We start from the raw sequence: 23,272 nt of genomic DNA, 5'->3' as shown, positions 1-23,272 counted from the left end.
GCAATTCTATTCTACGTACTTTTTTCTAACACCTTTAAATATACTAATCCTTTATGGAGTTGATCCCATGTGTTGAAGCTGGTTCTGCTGCTACTATGCTCCCAGGGAGCTCCTCAATAAATCGGCTACGAGAAAGGTTTGGAGTACTGTAGGCAGTATAGAGAGGGGTTTTAGCTCCGTGACCGTTCCCAATGCAGCACACTTTTGAATATGAAAACCCACACCGCGTGGAAGATTCTTGCAAATCATCGCAAATCGTGCCACCGTCATTGTGGTGTCGATTACAATTCGAAACCCGTTCACTGTTCGATTTGATTGGTCATGTTTCCTTTCCCGCCCAGGCCCAGGCCCAGGCCCAGGCGACGAAAGGCGTACCAATTGCTACCGGGACCATTTGGCAGGTTAGTTGAGCGCGATCGTTTGATGCGATTGGTCAACGGTGTTGTTGACATAACGGTCGAGAGAAGCAAACCAACCGCAAACCGATCGGCGACTGCACAGCCAATGGCGAAGCTACTGGCAACGTTCAAAGCCACCCTCACGAGGATACTGTTTGCCGCCCACGGGTTTATCGCGATCTGGCAGGTGACGCAAAACAAGAAGGAACCCATCTACTGGTGTCTGTGCGCCCCGATCGGCGTACTCTTTATCGAGGGCATCTTTACGCTGGCGATCAAGAAGAACCAGGAATGGCGCTGGTAAGAACCGACAAACTGGACCGGAGTGCAGTGGTTTTCGGGAGGAAAGATGCAAACAAAATTGTGACCGTAAAATCTAATTTCCTGCTGCCGTGTCCTCGAACCGCACTTTGGTTATTGAGAATGGAGAATGGAGACAAATTCCCTGCCGTAACCGTACGATGAAGTGATTCTATTTTTTCTCTCCCCTGCGTGGTGTGGTCATGCTCTGTCTGGTGGTCTATTGTTGGGATTCATTCAAGATGGAAATTTTCATTCTCCGAGGGACACAAAGGTTGGATGGTGTAAAGAAAGGTGAAATTTCACTGCTCGTGTCGCGTCATGTAAAGTTACCGTCCGGTGTCTTCATCCATCCGTAAAGTAGCTAGGGCCCTTGGTGAAGAAAAAACAAGGAAGTAGATATGCCGAAAAAGTTGTGTCTTATCGCAAGTTGTGAAAAATCGAATTTATAACGTGCTTACATGGTGAGAGTGAGAGTCCCAGCCCAACCGATTGGCTGGCTGGTGGGAACGCTTTTACAATGATGCAAAGTGACGCCAGTAAGATCGAGCCGAAACAACTGGCAACAGTCCGGAGAAAGTGGTCGTCCATGTTCACCTCGGAGAAGAAAACATAAATTTAGATTAAACATAATCCATAGCAGTTTTAGCTTCAACTTGCGCACAATTTTTCGCCCATGCAATCATTTCACGAAGGTCACCCACTAGGACGACGGACCAGGTTTTAATGGGAAAGTTTTGCTTGCCGACACAGAGCAACATTTTTGTTGATTTAGGGCGAAGGGCTCGATGTACACGGTGCAAGCGAATGTGCCACCGACAGACACACCACCGTATTAGGATTGATAGCGAAGCTTATAACGGTTTTCATTTATTTTAGCTAATTTTAAAATATCAGTGGGCTGTCTCGGTCTCGGCCAATCTGCCAGCTGCATGGAAAACAAATATATTCTCCGTAAATTAAAATAAATACTTACACTGTCCAGAGTGATACAATTGCTTGCTTGCTGCACAGGTTCTGTCCGTCCGTCTTTCTGTACCTGTCCAGTATCGTCCCTGCGATATGGTTGCTGGAGCTGGACAAGCTGGACAAGCGTACCCGGTACCAGGACCAGATGCTGAACGAAACCATCAATCTTGCGGCGACGGTCGGCAAGGATCTGAAGGACCTGAACAAGATGCTGGGCGTCAAGATTCAGTTGCCGGACATTCAGCTAACGGCCGAGATGTGGGTCACACTGATCGAGCAGTTCCTTATGCTCGTACTCATCATTGGCCGGTGGATGCTGCCGAAGGGAGATCTCACCCGGGACCAGCTCAGCCAGCTGCTGCTCGTGTACATCGGGACGGCGGCGGACATTATCGAGTTTTTTGACTCCTTCAAGGATGCGAAGATTGCGAACGAACCGGTGCTGGTGCTGCTGACGCTTAGCATCTGGTCCTGGTCGTTGCTGCAGTTCACCATCGTCCTGTCGGCGACCCGAGCCCGCAAGCCACGGGGCGGTGGAAACCAACCGCGGGCCACCGGACAGGATGGGACCGATGATGCGAGCTGCTGCAATGTGGCCTGCTGTAACATCGATGTGTGGGGCATTGCGCTGAACATTTTGCTGCAGGACGCACCGTTCCTTACCTTCCGGTTGCTCATCATCGTGCACTACAAAATCATCACCTACATGAACATCTTCTTCACCTGTGAGTGATTTATCGGTTCGCGCCAGCTTCGCTTACTAAATCCATCCCAAACGATTTCGTGCAGGCAAAAACACGCTCGTGATACTGCTGCAACTCTACCGGCTGTACGTGGTGAATTCGGAAAATCGGAAAGCGGCCGCCACCAGGAAGCGGTTGAAGATGCGGGCACGGGCCGAACAGCAGTCGGCAAGTCGGCAGCAGAAGCAGCGCAAAATTAGCAAAAGGTAAGAGCGTTTTTCCCTTCGCAATCTGATGTCGGAAGCACACAAATGGAACACTGTTTGCGCGAGTTCCATTTCCAGGAACCGGGAACCGAACCGTCTCATCAAAGCCGATCGATGGGACCGTCGTTGTCTGTGCACAGCCTCTTATTCATTTGATCTCCCTCTCCTCCTCCCACCTCCACAGGAAAGTGGCAGACATTGGAGATGATGACCCGGACCTGGACGGACGAAAGTCGAAGCATTCGCGGAAAAGTCGGTAAGTGTTGCCCATTTGTAAGCGTAAAGGTCGTTCGGCTTACAACTAATCCGGTACGGGGCAGCGCCAAGCACTTGCTGGCGTGAGCACGATTAATTATGCGCAATTAATCACCCGCGACGGCACGCCACTGTTGTGCATTTAGTCGTTAGTACGAGTGTGTCTTTCGCAAAACGACTGTCAAACCTCATCATCATCATCAACAATTCGCTTGTGCTCTTGGCACCTCCGTGCCGCGTGCGACTGACTTTGGTTCGATTTGACGCATGAACTTTTCCCACCGCAGGTCGTCCTCGTCCCGCAAGGACACTGGCTACTCGACCGCCAGCAGTCAGACTACGGCCGAGCAGCGGCGTCAGCGACGGTCGGCGACGGTGAAACCGCGGCCCGGTACCGTGTCGGATGAGGACGATCCACCGAACCACCACGGTGATGGCGGTGCGGTGGAAGATGATGATTGCAACCTGTCAGAGGGCGAACGGCGCCCGGGAAAAGGTGAAGCACGTCGGGCAAAGGACGCAAAGGACAGGTAAAACAGTTAACTCGTCACGAGATGGTTCCTGGGTTGTGTCAGGAGCACAAAACACCTTTAATTGGGTAAATTGTTGTAAACAAGAACAAGAACAAGAACAAGAACAAGAACAAGAACAAGAACAAGAACAAGAACAAGAACAAGAACAAGAACAAGAACAAAAACAAGAACAAGAACAAGAACAAGAACAAAAACAAGAACAAGAACAAGAACAAGAACAAGAACAAGAACAAGAACAAGAAGAACAGCAGTCGGCAAGTCGGCAGCAGAAGCAGCGCAAAATTAGCAAAAGGTAAGAGCGTTTTTCCCTTCCCGCCGCACTAGAACTCAAGCAAAGGCCATTAGTGAGGTTAACCAGCTTAGTTCGACTCCATTGAGCGGGCCGAGCAAAGCGGATTAAATGTTGCTTTTCATAACATAATTATCCTATTAATAAGAAGCTGCTACAGCCCGCAATGTTATTTGGTTTTCAAGAGGCTTAGACACTGCTTCAAAGAAGTGTAACGAGCTCTTGCTTCCGCTTATCTATTAGCGATCACTAATTACATGCCATTCGTTTTTTATATGCGTACAACTCGCTGCCAAGCGGTCACGTAAAAGCGCAAATCTTCATCACAGGCACCTGAATCGTTCGCGAAACCCAGTAGGCGGTGGAGCTGGTTCCCACAGGGAGCAAACATTAATCATTCCGTCCGTTAGCGTTACGACGGACGGTACGCGGCGGCTGACAGAGGCAGTGCGCCTGAAAGTAGGCCACGGGAAGCGTCGTCGGAAAGGAGTCTGAATCGATGCCGTTTTCCGGTGTCCTCGACGGAGAAAGCCGTCTCGGAAAGTGTGAGTGGGGGCCTCCGATTTCCGGTTGCCTATGAAACCCGCGTGCGATCGAGAACTGCTTGCTGCTGTGACGCGTTATCGATTATTTTGCAAGTGGGCTGGCGCAGAAAAAGGATTGCCCAACAAACGAGATATGGTAATAGTGGCACGGATAAAGGAAATAAACCTATGATTCGATTTGAGTCGATGGACGTGATTCCTCAGCCGGGGGCTGCGGAGCAGATACTTTTCACTGCCAAATTGAATCTTTTCGTGCCTGGAATGAATGAACCGTTTATTTGCAGTTGTTTGCGCTACCAGACGTTGAGTAAGGAAGCTTGAATGCTGTTTGCCCAGCATTCTCCCGGCCGGCAGGCGGAATATAAACCAACAGCTGTTTGTTTAACGATGAGGATGTAAACTTGCGCATTAATTATTTGTTGCGTGATTTATAATCTTGAGGAACTTTGCTGGAAGGATTAGAACAACTTGGCGAGGAAATATGTCACGTTCTGAAGTAAAATTTTCCCCAAAAGCGTAAAACTTTTCCTAAACTCCCAAGTCCAAAGCACGAAAGCAACAGTTGTTTAAAGATTTATGTTAATGGCGATTGCGCTTCGGCATAATTAGTTTGATTTCGTTTTTATCAGACACCAAACTGACACCGGCAATCCCATCCCGACACGATCGGGCTAACTTGGAAACGGTCTTCACAAACACATTGTAAGCATTATTTAAAATTCCCTCGATTGTAAATTTCGCTCTCAATCCGGTACAAAGAACTTACCAGAAGGACTTCTCCAGAAGCTCGCCGGAAGATAGGTAAAGAACTGTGCCAAAGCTTACCGGAAGCTATGCCCGTGGTCGCCAGCCGACCTTGAGAGTTGCCACTGTAACTTCCGTGCTACGAATTGATCCCCCGGGACGACGAGCTAGCCAAAGTTTTCCCCTTTTTCTCTCGGTTGGCCAACGCAATCCCATCATTCGTAACTGTTGTTTCTGGAAGTTGCCGTGTTCCACAACAATAAAAGCACCGATGCACCTGTGTGCTGGACTGGTGAGTCGGGAGGGCAATTTTCCAAAACTTCCCTCTGCCCATCTGCAACAACTGCCCCACCGAAACGATGCACTTTTAATGCGACTTATAGCGGTTGCGTCTGATTGCGCCTGAAAGTATGCAACGGTTAGCGTGCTAGTGGGAAAATGAAGTGTGTTTTGCTTGCCCCGTTCCGGAAAACAGAGGATTTATACCGCGAGCGTGGGCTTTTATTTCGAAACTTTGCATCAATGGCAAACTTTCCTCGAGGTGGGATCGCAATCTGATGTCGGAAGCACACAAATGGAACACTGTTTGCGCGAGTTCCATTTCCAGGAACCGGGAACCGAACCGTCTCATCAAAGCCGATCGATGGGACCGTCGTTGTCTGTGCACAGCCTCTTATTCATTTGATCTCCCTCTCCTCCTCCCACCTCCACAGGAAAGTGGCAGACATTGGAGATGATGACCCGGACCTGGACGGACGAAAGTCGAAGCATTCGCGGAAAAGTCGGTAAGTGTTGCCCATTTGTAAGCGTAAAGGTCGTTCGGCTTACAACTAATCCGGTACGGGGCAGCGCCAAGCACTTGCTGGCGTGAGCACGATTAATTATGCGCAATTAATCACCCGCGACGGCACGCCACTGTTGTGCATTTAGTCGGCTCTATTAGTACGAGTGTGTCTTTCGCAAAACGACTGTCAAACCTCATCATCATCATCAACAATTCGCTTGTGCTCTTGGCACCTCCGTGCCGCGTGCGACTGACTTTGGTTCGATTTGACGCATGAACTTTTCCCACCGCAGGTCGTCCTCGTCCCGCAAGGACACTGGCTACTCGACCGCCAGCAGTCAGACGACGGCCGAGCAGCGGCGTCAGCGACGGTCGGCGACGGTGAAACCGCGGCCCGGTACCGTGTCGGATGAGGACGATCCACCGAACCACCACGATGATGGCGGTGCGGTGGAAGATGATGATTGCAACCTGTCAGAGGGCGAACGGCGCCCGGGAAAAGGTGAAGCACGTCGGGCAAAGGACGCAAAGGACAGGTAAAACAGTTAACTCGTCACGAGATGGTTCCTGGGTTGTGTCAGGAGCACAAAACACCTTTAATTGGGTAAATTGTTGTAAACAAGAACAAGAACAAGAACAAGAACAAGAACAAGAACAAGAACAAGAACAAGAACAAGAACAAGAACAAGAACAAGAACAAGAACAAAAACAAGAACAAGAACAAGAACAAGAACAAAAACAAGAACAAGAACAAGAACAAGAACAAGAACAAGAACAAGAACAAGAACAAACCGAGAATTAGGAGATAGATACAGGAGTGCTCAAAAAAGGGATTACAAATCCCGAAGCAATAGACAATCGAGCACCTACATTTTCAACCACAAATTGGACACTTGTTTGGCTTATTTAATAACCAGATGCATCAAAGTCTTGGTCAGGAGAACAAGTCTTGCGAACAACACAAGTTCTAGACCTCAAAGAAGAAGACTGATTTTTTTCTCGCAATAAACACACAAAATACCACATTTAACCATCCACGAACGCCATCGCAACAATATGGCTTACACACGCAGCTCACAAAATGATACATTGCACTCCTGCTTCTCACGAAAAACAAATCGATCCTACAGTTTTCCCGGAAAAAGGTCATCCCTTTTGCGTTCGTGAAGCCGGCACCGTTTTGATACCCGGGAGGTACCACGCTCATCTTATGGTTCGCCATTTTTTCTCGAGAACGTACCGAGTCTAATGCCCGATCGCACGTAATCCCATTTCATTGCAAACCTCCCGTTGTCTCCTGCAGCCCCCCAACCCCACGGAACTGCTACATCATCCAGGACATTTCGCCAAAAACTCATCTCTTCCTAGCCCGAAGGCTAGCGGCAAGATCTCGAACCGAAATGACGGCATTTTTGGATTAATATTAATTGAGAAAGATATCCTGTAACAATCGTGTGTCTCGTGTCCCGCGCCTTGTTCTTGTGGCCCGTTCCTCTTCCAGCCTTTCTAACAGCCAAACAAATTATCGTCCGGATGTTCAGCCGCAAAGGGGAACACATGTGTACGCACACGATGAATGTTTTTCGAAGCGAACACAGACGCGAGATCTCGCCTGCTCGCCCGAAAGGAGGAAAGGATTCGCCTTTCCTCACGCTGCCGGATGATTGTGTGCCACTTGTGATAAAAACACGGGCATTAACATCATACACAAGATGATGATGTGTGTTCCACACACACACACACACAAGATGAGTAGGGCAATGTTTCCACCTCGGCGGAGTTTTATTCCATTATAACTTCACCGGAATAATGCTTCACGAACGGACGGATTCCCAACCCACGAGCTCGAGCGAGGAGGATCCACACACGTTAGGATATAAATATACATACAACCAGGCACCGTCCTGCTACCATCATTACCATCTTCTCATCGCTCGGACGTGTTATTCTTGTGTTTTGCTCTTGCAGAAAATCTTCCACCAACCGACACACGGACACGAAGCAGGCCGGCAGCCGTGGTCGAAAGCAACGAACTTCCTTGGACAGTGATCGTAGCGAGGATGGCAACACTGGCACCGAGACGCGCCATCAGCGAAAACGGCGCAACGGAACCGACACAACGGCCGGTGGTGGTAGCTTCGAGATTATCCACGAAAAAACGTCCAGCGGACGGAAGAAGAAATCGAAGCCACCGCCACAGCATGACAAGTCACCTCCACCACCACCACCACCGCCGGACGAAGACTCCTCCTCCTCCGGATCATCGTCCGCTTCCAGCAGCGAGTCCTTTTCCGGGTCGGAATAAATGGTCGACCGCAATTTTTGGTGATGTGATCTCTAACAACGAGGAATCTCCCTTATTTGGGCAGCTGGTTTTGGTTTGGACAACGCTGGACACAGGAACCGGGACCTTCCATCTGGGCCCGAATTTTCTGAGTAGGGTTTTTCCGGGAGATAAATCTCGGCAAACAAAGCCCGGCAACCTGTCCCAAACAAAAGGAGGTTCAAACAGTTTTGTGTGGAAGCGATAAATGCTCGTTTTATCTGTAACCTGACCACCTGGAAAGGTGGGAAAATGGGGGCTCAGAAAAAAAAATCGAACCAACCTCCACAAAGCGTGGTGCAGCGTGGGCTTTTAGTTGATAAATATGAATCTGATTGTATAAAAACAAAATTGGTGATTTCGGACGATTTCGGACAGGTAGTGTTTACATTGGAACAAATTCCCAAACAACGAAACCGATTAAAACTTTGTGATAGTGTAGCGCAACGTCAGAGTTGGTTGTTTAAATTGCCGGACCGACAAGCTCTCGCAGTGCTTCCGAGTGCCTTCACACCCATTTCACGGGTAGCCATAATTCGTGGAAAGCCATTAACGTTTTATCCGTTATTTTTTTTAGTCTGTTGGTACACAAAATCGCATCATACTCGGGGCCTTTTTTTACCACCGGTAAATAAAACCGGTGACATAAAAAAGACTCGCTAAAAGTGTCCAGCTGAGAAGCTGCCATCAGCAGACCATTTCGGACAATTCAACGTGATGGACGTGGATTACGGGCCGACTTTGCGTTGGGATAAGCAAACCACTCATCCACCGTTGACGAGCACGATTACTTTTTTTGTTGTTTCGTTGTCTGTGTGCGTGTAATTCGGATTGTGATGAAGATAATACACACTTGTCATTGATAGGCCGTATCGTCGTAATCGGCACGTACCGCGCCACAATTGTCCTTGCGCTTGATGGAGACGCCTGGTCAGCCGTGTGCGTGCGTGCCTCGGTGGCGTGTGATGATTGTCTTTCCCCTCTTGGTTCGAATATCGATACGAACGCGGTAACATAATCGGAGGGATTAGTGTCGGGTAAGCTATTAATACGCAACGCCAAGCGGATGGAAAATCCTTTTGTGAGCGGAGAAGAAAGGAAGCGCATCATAAAGTGATAATGGTACGCAACAAGTACCTCGTCGCTTTATTCGGTGTACAATGGCTTTCGATAGCTCTGCACCAACCAATATCGAACCGACTCTATGAAGCTAAACCTTTTACCCCCTCAGCTGGGTGTTTGTTCATAGACGGGGAAGGTTTGTTTGTTTACCAAAATTGTTAGGCGACGATTAATCGCTGAACAAATGTATTCATGACCGCACACACACGCGTTTACCTGTATGACGTCGTGTGTCGCACATTCCTAACCTTAATTACCATAATTGGGTGGCATATGTTTTCGGTAATCGTACCATAAACGGTTTGCCGTACGTGGAAAATCATCCCAATAAATTAGATTGGACCGCTCATGTGAGTGTCGGTGTGTAGAGAGACGTTGGGGTTGTTGGTATCTTTTTTTCCGAGGATGATATATTTTATTTTGATATTGAAAAATTGTGTAAAGCGATTGGAATTTATTGTAGTAAAAACAGAACTCAAGAGAGAAATATTTAAAAAATCTTGTAAAAGTTGTACATAACAAGGTCGATGGCATCAAACGGCTGGATACAAATTTCAACGTGCCTAAAATGTAGCACCCAAAAAAACTGAATCTCAAGTAAACCGAATCAAAAAAAAGGAAGGTAACAAAAAAAACACTCACACACCATATCGAACTCGTTTTCCCCATTAGGCTTTCGGCACAAAGCCACCGTAACGCTTCACCGGATACCGAGATTTGAATACCGGATTGAAGCGCCCGGTCTGCTGGTGCCATGATACAGAGCGTGCTGAATACAAAGCCCATTGAATGTTTCAACGGTTTCTCGAGGAGGAGGAAGAAAAAAAAACAGAACCCAAAACCCCACACACACACACAAAAACACCGGCCCCAACATGCCGAGTAGCTTGGTTATGGTGATCCGCCGGCACGGCACAGTTTGATACGGAGCGAGTGAATGTGCTGGCGTGGCAAAAGTCACGCCGGGTAGCAGGCGAACAAAAAAGCGAACAAGAGATGCCGATTTGCGTGGGGAAAATCGGTATGAATTTTACACAAAAACCTGTGCAACCTACGAATTGTGGATGTGCAGTGAAGCCGCCTTTGGGGAGAGTTCATAATCGATGTGTAGAAGTCGGTCGGGCAGGGAACGTTGCTCCCGGCTGACTGTTGCTTAAACTTTCCCAGTTCGGAAACAATCGATTATTGTGTATTTGGCACGACAATAAAAAACATAGCTTTAAAGGGCAGGAACTGTAAGGAGTAGCATGAACAGACCTACATTTTAAATATTATCTTCCTACATTTTCCGCTTGATGATTTTTGTGCGGAGATTCAATTTATTACGAACACAGAAAAGTTATTGATTGGCAGAGCGTGTTTCACCCTCTGAAGAAGCTGATTTGCACCCACCGCGACCCATCGATGGGAACCTTGTGCCGGTGCAGCACCAGGCACCAGGCGCCTCCATCGAGCACGTAGTGCGGTATGATTTTATTATTATCATTACCATAATATAATCGCTTTGCGTGTGCTGGTTTGGGTGGATTGTTCGGTGAAGGTGAAAAAAAAGGATGCCAAATAAACATCGAAAAGGAATCGGGAATAGTATTAGCGTGCACGGGAGCGAAAACGAACAGGTGAAGCTTTCCTTCCTGCCTGAAGCACCCCGAAAAGTTGTAGTTGGAAGCGAAAGGAGACAAAAGCATCGGTACTTTTGCCGATGAAAAAAGAAACCCCCCCCCCACGAACCAAAGTTCTGAGCGGATGAAAAAGCATATTTACTTCGCCTGTATTTCCCTCCACTTCACGCTGAGTGTTCGAGGGCAGTGCTCTGTTTACTGTGAGATGTAGAGGAAATCTGGCAGGATGGAAAATTAGATTCAATTCGCTTTACTTTTCGCTTCTTCTGGAATCTAGTTTCGTGTGAACAAGCCCCCGCTCTTTTCGTTGTTTTGCTGGGGCTATTTCCGTAGTACGTGACGTCAGAGGAATCTGCACCACTGGAGCCTTCTCAATGGCAAGTTCTTTTCGTCGAAATGGCCTCAAGTACATTCACAGGCATGGGAATGGCAAGAGAAGCAAAAAATAATGAAAGGCAAGGGGTAAAACTATTCGCCAGTCGAACTGGAAACAGGCAGTCGACGAAGAGTTTCCGTTAGAAGGCTGGCTGGATGCTTCCCGGTAGGCCTAGGCAGAGTGCAGAAAAAGCAAGTTTGAATGGTGCTCGAGTGTCGGAATTTGAAGACAAAAAGCGTCGTAGAAAAGGTATCATTCAGCGGAAAGATATCAACGAATTCATGAACACTTGTGGCATGAATTGTATTGAACGTTACACTTTCAAGGATTAACATTACAATGATCTGGAGAGAATGTTAGGTTTGAAGGATTTCGTAAAATTCAGAAGAAAGCAACAAATAAGCATAAGTTATTTAAAAAATTTGGCAAGCGTGTGAATAAAATAATTTTAATTTAAAACCCAGAAAAATGAAGCAATTTTAATCGTTTTAAATAATTTCGTTTCAGCCTAATTTTCTACCCAAATCCTTGCTTAAGAGGATTTCTTTATTGACAATGTTTAAGTTACTCAGCTCGAATTTTATTAAATTTAAATGAATTATGTTCAAAATAAAATCACGTTTCCTGGAGCTTTTCATTAAAATTACAATACAGCGCACATGGCGTACAATTTTTCTGCCATTTTATTAAAAATACTTGAATGCTAATTTTTTGTACCAAAGTGCCTATGTGAACTGACATTTAATTAACGTATAATTTAGATATATATATTTTTATGACGTTAAAATAAAAATGTATTTAATTCCACCCAGCCCAGTGGTAAACTGTCCGACACCGCTCGTCACACGGCAGGCAGAACCGGAGTTCAAATCCCATCTGGACCGTTCTCCCGTAATGTGGACTGTCTATCAAAAAAAAAGTTTAGTAAGCCAGAAATCACAGACATGACCCAAAAGATCGTTACGTCAAAAGAGAGAGGGAGAGAGAGGGAGAGAAAGAGAGAGAGAGAGATTTGCATTTTTATATTAGGTATCAAAACTGTGTCCATCTGTGCATATATTTAATTTAAAAATTCACCTTATAATATAAATTTAAAAAAATCAATCGAAGTGACGGTCCTCCATAACTCAAACCCTACATGCCATAATAAGAGCCTTATCATATTTGATATCGGTAACGATTCCATTGAATTTTTTTTTTAAATGAAAATGTAGCACAATTCCACGTTTTTAATTACATACAAAAAATACAGCGCACAGCCATTGAAATGAGTTGGTACACGGTAAATCTCCTGTACTTACACAAGATTAGAGCTCTTATACCGATTATTATTCATAAATATTGTAACGCATTGCTTAAAAAAGAATACAACATATAAAAAAGGAAAGTATTTCTGTTGAACGTCCATAATGAATGGTGCATTGCATTCATTATTAAATTTTCCATTCACGCTACCCGTAAACATCATCTGGTGGAATGAATTTCCGGCGAAAAAAATAATAATTCCATGTAATACAATACAGGTTTCGCGTGCGTAATGTCTAGCGGAGAGCTCACTGTCACCAGCCCACCGTGCCTCTGACTACCAGCCTCAACACGCAAACACACACACCCGACATTGTGGTCCGTTTCGTTCCGTTCAATTCATACGCCGCCGTACACAATACGATTGAAATTGTGCTGAGAATAAATTAAAGTTGTCCCCCAAAAAAAAAAGGGCGCAATACTACATCCTGAGCCCAAAACTCGTGAACGCGCTCGCTCCATGATGGTCCCGGGCCTGTATAAAGGAATCCTTACGCGAAGGAAGCTGTACAGCACGCCACTGTGTACCGAAGGAAAACAGTGGTCTCGGGAGGAACCGAACAAAAAAAATCTGAAGACGACGGCCACAGATCGATGAGACGCACCACCGCCGACGTTGTGGTGTTGGTGGCACACAAGCACAAGGAATCCCTCCCGGGGGTTAGACGTTTCTTTTTGAGTGGAATTTTGTGTCAACGGTGAGTGTCCCACTGCGTGTGTAAGAGTATGTGTGTGTGTGTGTGTGTGGCTGCGTTCGACGTGTACGGCCGTTTTGACAGCTTCCGGGGCCATCCGTCCGTCGTATCGCCCGCCTCATCTCAATCATCTCCAGAGAAATCGAGAAATCGACCACGCTTTTCCCCGGTGTAAAGAGAGAGAGAGATAGACGCACACAGGTTTGTTGCCATTTTTTTCCTGCTCCACATTGTGCTACCGTCATTGTTACACGGCTGGTACACGGCAGGCAAGTGCATCCTTCCGAGGCCTTCTTTCTTTTCGACGCTGACGACGGCTTTCGAGGCTTCCGGCCGTCTCACCGACAGCAGCGTTCACAGTCGACCGGGCACACTGCGACCGGAAGCGTGTAGGACCGGAAAGTGGTGCCACATCAGAAAGTAAAGTACACTCGGCGGTTGGCCCCAGCTCGTGCCATCTCGTGAGGTTTCCTTCTTAGCCAGCGTGCGCTAGAAATAATGTAGCCAGCCTTTTCGCGTCTCACTCACCTTTGTCCCAGCTCTTTCCCTGGCTCCTTCAGAAAGTTGCGGAGATTTTTCTCTCTCTTTTGACAGTTCTTTACACCATGGAGGAAGATGAAGTGCAATCGGGGGGGGGGGGGGGGGGGGGGGGGGTAAAAAAACTCAAAACTTATCCACCCACCCGCGTCTGTGTGAGCCTTCTGGCACAGGCTTTGCCATCAAGTTTGTTACGCTACTTTTGGCGCAGTTTCTGCAAACAAAACTTTATTCCCTGCACACTTTTCTTTCGGAGGCTCGATTCCAGGAGCCCTCGCTGGTCAGGGGTGCAAAAACAAAGAGGCAAAGAAGGAAAAACCTAATCCCTTGCTGGGAAGCTGTGCGATTTCTTTGGCACAACAGAGTCCAACCTACCAAAGCTAAGTAGCGCATACTTCAGTGGTCAAATTTTATGGTTCATCGGACGGCCGCTGGTTCTGTATTCAATGTTTTCTGGTCTGTTTCCGCTTTTCTTTGCCCTCACTATAAAAAAAGAAAACATCATAATATTTCAGGCTTTTTTTGTAACTTACACTAAGAACGGGCTCAATAGTAAACAAGGTAGTTAAGAACAATCAGAACCGATTCATGTTTTCGATCGATTCGAATGCGTTAGAGACATTTATTTAGAAGTATTTAATCATAGTAGGCTGGTTTAAAATTTTTCCAAAACATGATGCACAATCGAGGTTGGAACCCTCATCGAACGGTGTGGGTCATTCGTGTTTTACTAATCTCACTATTTTAATTGCTAGCAAAGACCAGGAATTAAATGGTATATAAGGGGAAACAGGACCCCAAAGTAAAAATTGTATTGATGTGTTTTGAAAACTAAAAGACAGCATAGAAGCAAACATACGGTGTCAATTCATCGGTAAACGAGTATTTCGGATTAATATTACGAGTATTAATCGGATTTTTTTCCATACGGCAACGATCGTTCCAGCCTATAAATAGTACATTCACCGCAAAACCCTCAACGTGAAAACGATTTTCGAAATTGTTTACCGTTTGACGGGAAAATGAACACAAATAAACATAAATGAACATCATTGTCAATAGTATCGAACGTTCTCCGGACGATCGAATTTCACCATAACTCACCATGCCGGCTAGTGTGGAAAGTGTTTGCGAAAGCACTTTTCGTTTGTCATTTACTTTAAGATTTATTGTTATTGTTCGGGTAGGAAAATTCTTTGTAATCCCATCAAACAAAATTGTGGGCTAAACTCTGTATCTATTAACGCTGCTTCTGTGCACGAAAGCACTATAAAGAGGAAATTTATGTGAGTCACCATTAATCTGTGCACCAAAACAAACAACATTAATTGAATACCACAGACGGCAAACATTCACCATACAAAGCGGTACAATGTGTCCCATTTGAGCGATACATTTTCCAGCTCGGTTTTAATTGAGGTTATGCTTGAATCAAAAATTGAAGGAACACCTATTTGCTACCGACTTCATTGACACAAATCGTAAGATCAAAGCTCGACTGTAGGTAAAGCTCCAATTCAATGTACGCTACCTTTTTCCACTCAATAAACATGCTTTTTAAATGAAAATCGTTGGTGAAAGTCATCCTTTAATCCGCGCGAGCATTCCTTAAAATAGGTTTTCCAGCCAGACCGGGCTTTTGCGTTGAGCGGTGCTAAATTCAATACCGCAACCGAACCAACATCTTAATTTCCCGGAAACCTACCGTCCCATTAAACATGTCTATATGATTTATTGCTTCATCCAACTCGACGTGTGCGTTGGTATTTTCGCATTTTCATAGGGCTGTTTCGATCTAAAACCTCAAACACGGACCAAAAATTTCCATTTTTGAACGAAGGATCACGGCCGTGGCTCAGGATGAAAAACACTTCAATGAGTGCGGCACCGATCAATACCCCGGACCGTGCTGATAATTCTCTCCCGAACGATACATACCAGTGCCTTTTCCATCCCGCAGCTGCACCGCGGGAACCGTGCGGGAAAAGTTAACATTTTCCACCACGTATGGCGTCTGGCGGCTTTGGATGGTTTTTGGCATTTTACGGTTCATCTGCCTGCCAACGACCGTGAACGGGAAAGTTAATCAATTAAGCACTTTCGTCACATTTCCACATCATCATCATCATCATCATCATCGTTATGCCAGCGCTTGCTGCTACCGCTATTTGTTCTGGTCTGTGGAGCTTGTGTTTCGTTACATATTTGCCACCGTACGGGTATCTAATTGCTTACCTTGCGGTAAGGGTTTTTGGTGGAACGTTTCGGAAACTAATTCCACTTTTGCGCGTTTCGAATTGCAAATTAAATGACGAATGAGAGAGGGGAGTGGAAAAAGGTGCCGAGATGAATATCTTTTGCTAATATTGACACTATTGTTTGCCTTTGCCACGTGGCAGCAGGGAGTGAATAGTTTCGATTGATAGGAAGGAATGGCTGTTCCGTTCCTCATCGTTTCCCTGGGAGAGAGAGAGAGCGAGAGAGTGAGATGGCAGCCAGCGAGAATGTAGTATTTGCCTCGGGGAAAAATAATATTGGTCACCGAACAAATAGACAGTCTTGCGCTTCCTTCCTTCTTGCCTGTGCCGCCGCCGGCTATCGTCTGTTCCCTTTTTTATCTGGATGCCGGTTGAATATGTGAAAGCATTCCTGTCCGGGGGAAAATGCAGCCAAATTCCAGCCGCTGTGTGTTTGGGGTATGTGCGGCGAAAATGCTACACCTTCCTCGTCCTAATCGAACACATTCTGTCCAGTCATGTCATGCCTTTTTCGGTCTTACCGGAGGTGAATGAACAAGATATGAAAAAATACGTGTGTAATCCTCCTTCTTATTTGACGTATCAATCGATTTGTTACAGGAATTAGTGGAATAATAAGGACTTTGGACAAATAAATCATCCTTACCTGATCACTGAAGCTCCTAGAAAAGTTCTGTCCAATGGTACAAAACCTAGATTTGAACCACCGCCGATCGGTGTTGATTAGCATTGCCTTACCAATTATGCTAATCGATCAATCCAACTTCTAAGCACAGAGTAGCGTATAAGTTGCACATCTTAATCGTAATAATAATCCAACAAATCAAACAAACATAGAAATAGCTTTAAATCAACACACTTCCCATCATTAATCGCTTTAAAGCAAACAGAGGAAAAGCCGTCCCACCCCCCCCAACACCAGCTCTGCCACCAGCTGTGTTGCTCTAAAATAAACTTTCCTTTTTGCTTGCGTGCGTCCATGCTCCCGTGTGCCGGCTGCTGCTGCTGCTGCTTTCACACATTCATTCATCTCCATTTAATTATATTTCCTTAAGAAAACTCTCCTCGAACTTCCCGCCCAATGCCCGTCCGATCGGAAAATGCAATCCATTGGCGCTCGAATCGGGAGCCATCGAAAAGAAACTTTATCCTTTCCCAGCTTCCAGCCATCATCATCCTCATTCGCTTTTGCCGATACGGTGATTTTGCTTGCCGTGGCGTATGGAAGTGGATTTGCATTTCCATTCTGTGTTCACAATCGCAACCCGAACGTGCCCGCCAGGGGAGTGTGTTTAGGGGAGGGTGGTGTACCTAAGGGGGGGGGGGGGGGTGTAGCTTTTGCCAACTTTTCATCGGTAAAGTTGTCGTTCGATGTGTTTTCCGATGCGGCACAACACACACACACACTGTCGAGTGTCTTTCCGGCGCCGGCCGACACCTGGCAGCAGCAGCTTCTAAGACGGTCATGCTTCACATGTTTCAGTGAAGAAAAGAGGCGCAAGTGCCATAAGCAAAAGACGCTGGTGGAAATCCATTTACCCGCACCCCTGCCCCCGCTTGGTGTACAAATTCGGAACGGATCGATTTGCCCGGCAGTGCCTCCTGGCAATTGTTTTTTTGCTGCCAAGAGTGTAGCACAAGATAAGACAAATGGCGTGAGCAGCGGGGAGCTGTGGAGCTGCGGAGTGTAAAAGGTTGTGTTGTGTGGCTCTATACACCCCGACCGACAGGTTCAATAATCAAATTTTGCCCGGTTTCCATTGAATGGTTTTCCCCACAGGGCGACAGCTCGAGCCACAACGCAACCGTACGCCAGTCAAACACGCCAGTTTCAGGTCAGAGTCCTGTGTCGCCTGTGGAGAAAAAAGCTCAACGATGCTGTCACCCGCGCGCCATTTCCCCTCAGTCACACACTCGCCGACGTTCGCCATCTTGTCGTCCGGGCAGAGAAAGTGTACCGACGATTGCTTTTCTTTTATTGGCGAGATCTTAAGACTTACTTTTGCTTTCAGGCGCACGTGAACACGATTGTGCCCTTTCGCCGTTCGTTTGCGAGCACGCACGCACGGAAGCTGAGCGTAGCCTGGCGCGTGTACGTCACCATTTCGTTTAGCGCTTTTTGGGAGCGAGTTTACCTGAGAGAAAACGCGCTCTCTTTCTCTCTCTCTCTGCTGCTGCCTGGAATTCATTCGCATCTCGGGAGAACGCGAAGACGGGTTCGCTTCTCTTCGTGGCGAGTGAACGCCGTGTTCATCCCATTCCCACAGGTTGCCATTCATCGCCACCGTCCACCGTCGTTCATTCGTGTGCGAATAGTCTGACGAGGCTGAAGTAGGTCTAGCGCGCGCGAGTGTTGCCGCATCAAACACTTCAGTCACTTTTGTGGAAGTACATAAACGGTTTGCGTGTGATGGCTGCACGGGACGAGCCAAGAACCGTTTCCGTTTCAAACTGATTTTATCTCTGTTGAGATGCCATTTCCGTCGTTCGCGTCGTGAGTGTTTAGTGCGACAAGAAACACGAGCAGGGAATAGAAACAGGTGGAATAGAATTTTTTCAAAGGTTCCTGTGAACGTCGTCGTCCTTGCTGTGACGTCAGTCGGTGGACGAACGTTTCCTGATCGATCGAGTAAGATTACTCGTCTTGTGGTGTGGTGCTAGAATTCGGTGAACCTTTGAGCTTGAGTGCGCTGCTATCAAGTTAATCCGAAAGCCGAATTTCGCAGCCAAGTGAAGTGGTTGCGGGATCAAACGGGAAGGATTACACGATGTAACGAGATGCTCGATTCTTGATGAAAGAAGGGGTTTGTCGCAAGTTTTGCAAATTTGTGGCCAAGAATTTAAGCGCTGAAAGCGGATCAGTGATTCGGTGCGGAGTGTCAACTGTGGCTGTGTGAATCGGTGAGTGAAAGTGGTTTCCTTATGTGTCCCTACTTTGTTGTGCCCCTCAATGTATGCAACAGGAAAGTGAGTGAAAGTCGGCCAGCTGTTTCTATCGATTTGGTTTACTTTCCCGAAATCCTTTTAACGTGGTTTCCATGTCACAACGACGGTATTTATTTTTTATTTCGTCTGTCTAACGTCAGTAAAAAATCTGACCCTAGATTCCATTAGCCATCGCGGGTGAACGAGTGAGAATATGTACAGAAACCGTTGCGAACTGTCACCTACTTAAACGGAAAGGACCACAAAGGGACCACCATCCACACACACACACACAATTTATCCTCTCCAATCATCATAAACCGGTGATTCGTGTCAAATTAAAGTTGCTCTTCTTCTTTCCCTTATCCTCCCGAACCATTCCCCCTCTACCCAGTGCCACGTATTTATCTTCGTTTAGGGATCGTTCGCCGGAAACAACACCGCGGGAACCTCTGATCAGTTTTTTTCTCGGTAAATGAGATTCTGATTTACAACTCTCGGGAAAAATTCTCGCCCGTACGCTCGAGCTGCGCACCTGTGTGTGTATCTGTGAAGAAAACGATTTTACCAACTGCTGGACGGACGAGTGACCCGGAGCAAGGGAGCAGAGCGAGCGTGAAGTGCGTGGCGTGCAAACCAAGAATATTGCTCACTAAAAGCGCTGGAACAACAGCGAACAGTAAAGCGTGATAAGATAACGTTCAAGAGGACAGGAAAAAGTACTCGGCCACGCGGCACGCCAGGTAAGCCGATTCCGTCGATCCTTTCCGCCATGTTTAATTAGGTTGCTTCCCGGGCGACGATCACTCGAGCAATTCAATTACGAAACGTAATTTGCGGTCCTAATGGAATAATTATTGACCGGCAAAACGATCACTAAAGGGTCCGGTGGTTGTTGCTGTTGTTGCCGCTGTTAGACATTATGTGATGTGGTTTCGGGGACCGAAAAAAAAGGGAAAAGAAAATGAATCCTATATTCATTATCGCATTCGTTTCATGTGATGCTTGTTCGGGGGAACAAAAAAGGTTCGAGATTTTATCCGCCAAAGCGAGGCGCTATTAAAGGAACATCTTTGTCCTTATGAGGTTCACAGGTATGTGAACGTACGCCATTAGCAGCATCGGGTCTCTCGGCCAACCATTTATGGCCACGTCCGCAACGATCAAATGGATTCCGGGAATCCGTAGCTTTTTGATGGGGATTTTGCTTTTCCCCACTCCAAAAACCGTTTCGCATTTTATCTGCTTTCAACGACAGCAAATTGAACGGCCATGTTTGAGACCAAGTCACGCAGGCAGAGCAATAAAGAAAACCGTCTTTGCCAAAGCAAACCGATGGGGACAAATATCGTTAGGGAAGCGCGTCCTGCTGGAATCAGCATAAACACACAGACACACACAAACATGCCCACCGGAAGCATTAAAGGAGCACCCGGAGTGCTGTTTACCATTTCCTAATGCCATTTCCATTGATTAAACATGCACCATCGTCTGTATCGTTTTTGCAATTCCAATCCTTGGTCGACGGTGACAACACTCAGGGCAGGGTGGAAACATTTATTTTTGTTTTTCCTCCAGCAATAACTATGATAAGCAATAACAGCCGGGCTGATCGCATTTGCGTCCGGGAGATGTAAAAATTATGCTAATTTATTTACACTGTTTGGTCTTGGTCTTGGTGTTGGCGCTAGCTTTTTCACAAATCAATCATCAGCTGTCCAACTGGCCTGTCCAACGGCTTCGATACTCAGCTTCGCGACAGACTCGACCCGACCTGAGATCACCAGCAACGGTGTGCATGCTAATCATCGGACGCGAATGTAAATGTGAGAAATCGTGAGAAAAAATCATCCACCCCACTTGATTTGCCCGGCCCCACTGAACGGATGAATAACGTTGACGCAGTGCTGCTTCACCTGTAACCGATAGCTTCATCGTGCAAAAAACGTGCCACTGGTGTGGAGACCACATAAAAACCACACACACACACACCAGCACCGGTCAAAGTGTTGTTTCTATTTATCAGATAAAACCCACTCCACTGGTTGGGCGCGAGAAAAACCCCGATTGATCGTGAGGCGAGGTCGGGCCGGTGGTTGCAACATGACGATGGTTGATTGTTGAGAAAACACACACTTCACATGACCGCCCGGTCGCGTTGGGCGAAACATCCACCAGCAAGGGAGAAAAGGTCAAACGGGACCACTTTCCGCCCCATTGGGAAAGAATAGCGGCGGATGCTACTTGGGCGGTACTTGGCTAATGTATTCCGAAAGCAGCGGACATACACGTAGAAAGTATGGGCGCACTCTCGGTGAGCATTTTTTATGACGAAAGCGTGCGATCGATGGGTCCGGTAGGAAGGAACGTGCCCGCCGGGTGAGAGTGAATAATCACGCCAGCATAATCGAGAGAGCGCGACCCGTCGTGCCGTGGTGACTAAGAAGCCAAGACCAGGTTGCATTAATTGTGGGACAGTAGGTGCGGGATGGGTGTCATTATTCATATTCACGGCACTGTTAGAAATGCAATTGAATTAATCGTCGAATGGGTTTGACACCGATTCTGCCGGAGCAATCGAGCAGAATTGGGACAGCAATCAAATGAAAGTGCGCATGGCAATTATTTGGATAGTTGCGTTTGTTTAGTTGTGTTTCTTATTGAAAGTTAAGCGCTCAGCTGACGGGCTGGCAGTAGAAGTGTCGGCGAGCCATAATTCCACTGCAAGGTCAGGCTTGGGTTCAATACCCGACGGAATGGACTGCTATGAAGAGCGAAGAATAAGTCTTGCACTTAGCCACAACTTGTTCTTCAGTTCTAGGCTGAGCTTTTCTGACGATTCTTGGAGCTTGATGGAGTCAGTACTACCGGTCACCCTAAACCTCTATTGCCTGTAGGCTTAAACGAAGTCACAAAATTTATAACCTATTGAAATTGGAATAGGAATGTCAACACAGGAAGCCTGTTCCAGGATTGTCCCAGGATCCGAGACGATGAGACCTCTTCACAGCTACAAAGTCTATTGGTAGAATGAGCTTCCTTGGAGATATGGCCTTTTTTTCTACGACGCCTCTTAGGCGACTATATTAAGATCTTTTGAAAGATGAGGCTCGCTTCACTATAAAGTTTCTAAGCATCTGAAGCTTAACCAATATGTTCCCCTTCGACTACAAGACCTCTTAGTAGACAAAGTCCCTTGAACGATTGGACCTCTTTCATTAGGAGGACCCTAAGGCGACCGCTTCGATGACTATACGCGAGGTCCTTTGAACAACGGACCAAGAGGCCTCAAGGAGCGATGTCTGGACGACGAGTTCCCTTGGGACGACAAATTCCATTAGATAGTCTCTTGAAGAGACTAACCTCTGGATTTGAAGACAGATTTTCTTTCGAAAAAATCTTTGCTCTTATATTCGAGCAATTTATCGGAAAAATGTAAGAACATATAAAATGAAAAAAATAAGTACAAATCATGGCTCATTTGAGACAAATTTCGATCCACGACCTTCGATGCATAAGACCGAAAACCGAATCGCAAGCACTCAACTTAAGAAAATCCCTACATACAATAATCAGGTGCTTTCCCCGCAACCAACGCTTATTATTCCCAGTAATTAAACCATCTAACCTTCACATCATCGTTCTAAAATGAAAATCCCTCTCCCTTTCCGCATGCTCTTTAATATCTCACATTCATAATTTATTGGATCAGCCGTTCGCATCAATCCGTGCCTCCGGTACCGAATTGCAAGCGAGCTCCGGTGTACCGCCTTGTCGACTTTCATCTCGGCATTCCTTCGAGGCATAAATCAACTTGCGTAGTTGACTCGGTTTATTAGTGCCTCGGCAATGCGCTAACCGGTAGCGAATGTAATTTCAAGCATGGTGAAAAGAAACCTCCCACGACCAAGGCAAGCCCAGCACCAGGGGGTGATTTATTTCTCCCCTTTCGTACACTCATGCTGGGTAAAATTTTAATCAATCCAAGGACTTTCTTCTGCCCCCGGGAAGCAAACCGCGCGGGTGGTAAAGATCTCGCCGGCGGCGGTGAGTTTTATGTGAAACAGATAACAGCACTTCACCTCAGGAAACCATAATCACAACCATGAGAGGCTAGGAAGAAGGGGGGCGGCTATCGAATTGTTTTGTCACTCTCGGGAAAGCAACCAGCGCCAACGCGGCAGACACAACCTCATGGCCCACCGGTGCCAAACAACAGCTACCGGGGCTCCTTCGAGCTTTCTTCCCCGGGATTCCATAAAAGTGTTGTCAGTGATTGGTCTGCCGGGTCGGGAGAAGGGACGGAACGGGAAGCAGTCACAGCATGACTTTCTTGCTGCGTT

At 46.7% G+C, this 23,272-nt stretch overlaps 1 protein-coding gene and 1 pseudogene across 4 annotated transcripts in view; both read left to right on the top strand.

Moving 5' to 3' along the window:
- The first annotated feature begins 504 nt into the window (after positions 1–504).
- Positions 505–8,249, top strand: LOC118502478 (annotated as a pseudogene).
- A 10,055-nt stretch (positions 8,250–18,304) lies between these two features.
- Positions 18,305–23,272, top strand: part of LOC118505706 — a 39,264-nt gene continuing 34,296 nt past the window's right edge. For 2 of the 4 annotated variants that reach the window (XM_036041864.1, XM_036041863.1), the window contains exons 1-2: positions 18,316–18,905; positions 19,324–19,672. The gene's annotated coding sequence lies outside the window, so the exon portion shown is untranslated. Of the gene's footprint in view, positions 18,906–19,323; positions 19,673–23,272 lie in introns of all 4 variants that reach the window. The other 2 variants (XM_036041859.1, XM_036041861.1) reach the window with 2 other exon arrangements.

The sequence above is a fragment of the Anopheles stephensi genome, chromosome 2 (genome assembly GCF_013141755.1).
Source record: "Anopheles stephensi strain Indian chromosome 2, UCI_ANSTEP_V1.0, whole genome shotgun sequence".
NCBI classification, from domain to species: domain Eukaryota; kingdom Metazoa; phylum Arthropoda; class Insecta; order Diptera; family Culicidae; genus Anopheles; species Anopheles stephensi.
The sequence above is the reverse complement of the archived record's forward strand: the minus strand, read 5'-3'. Positions and strand labels throughout refer to the sequence as shown.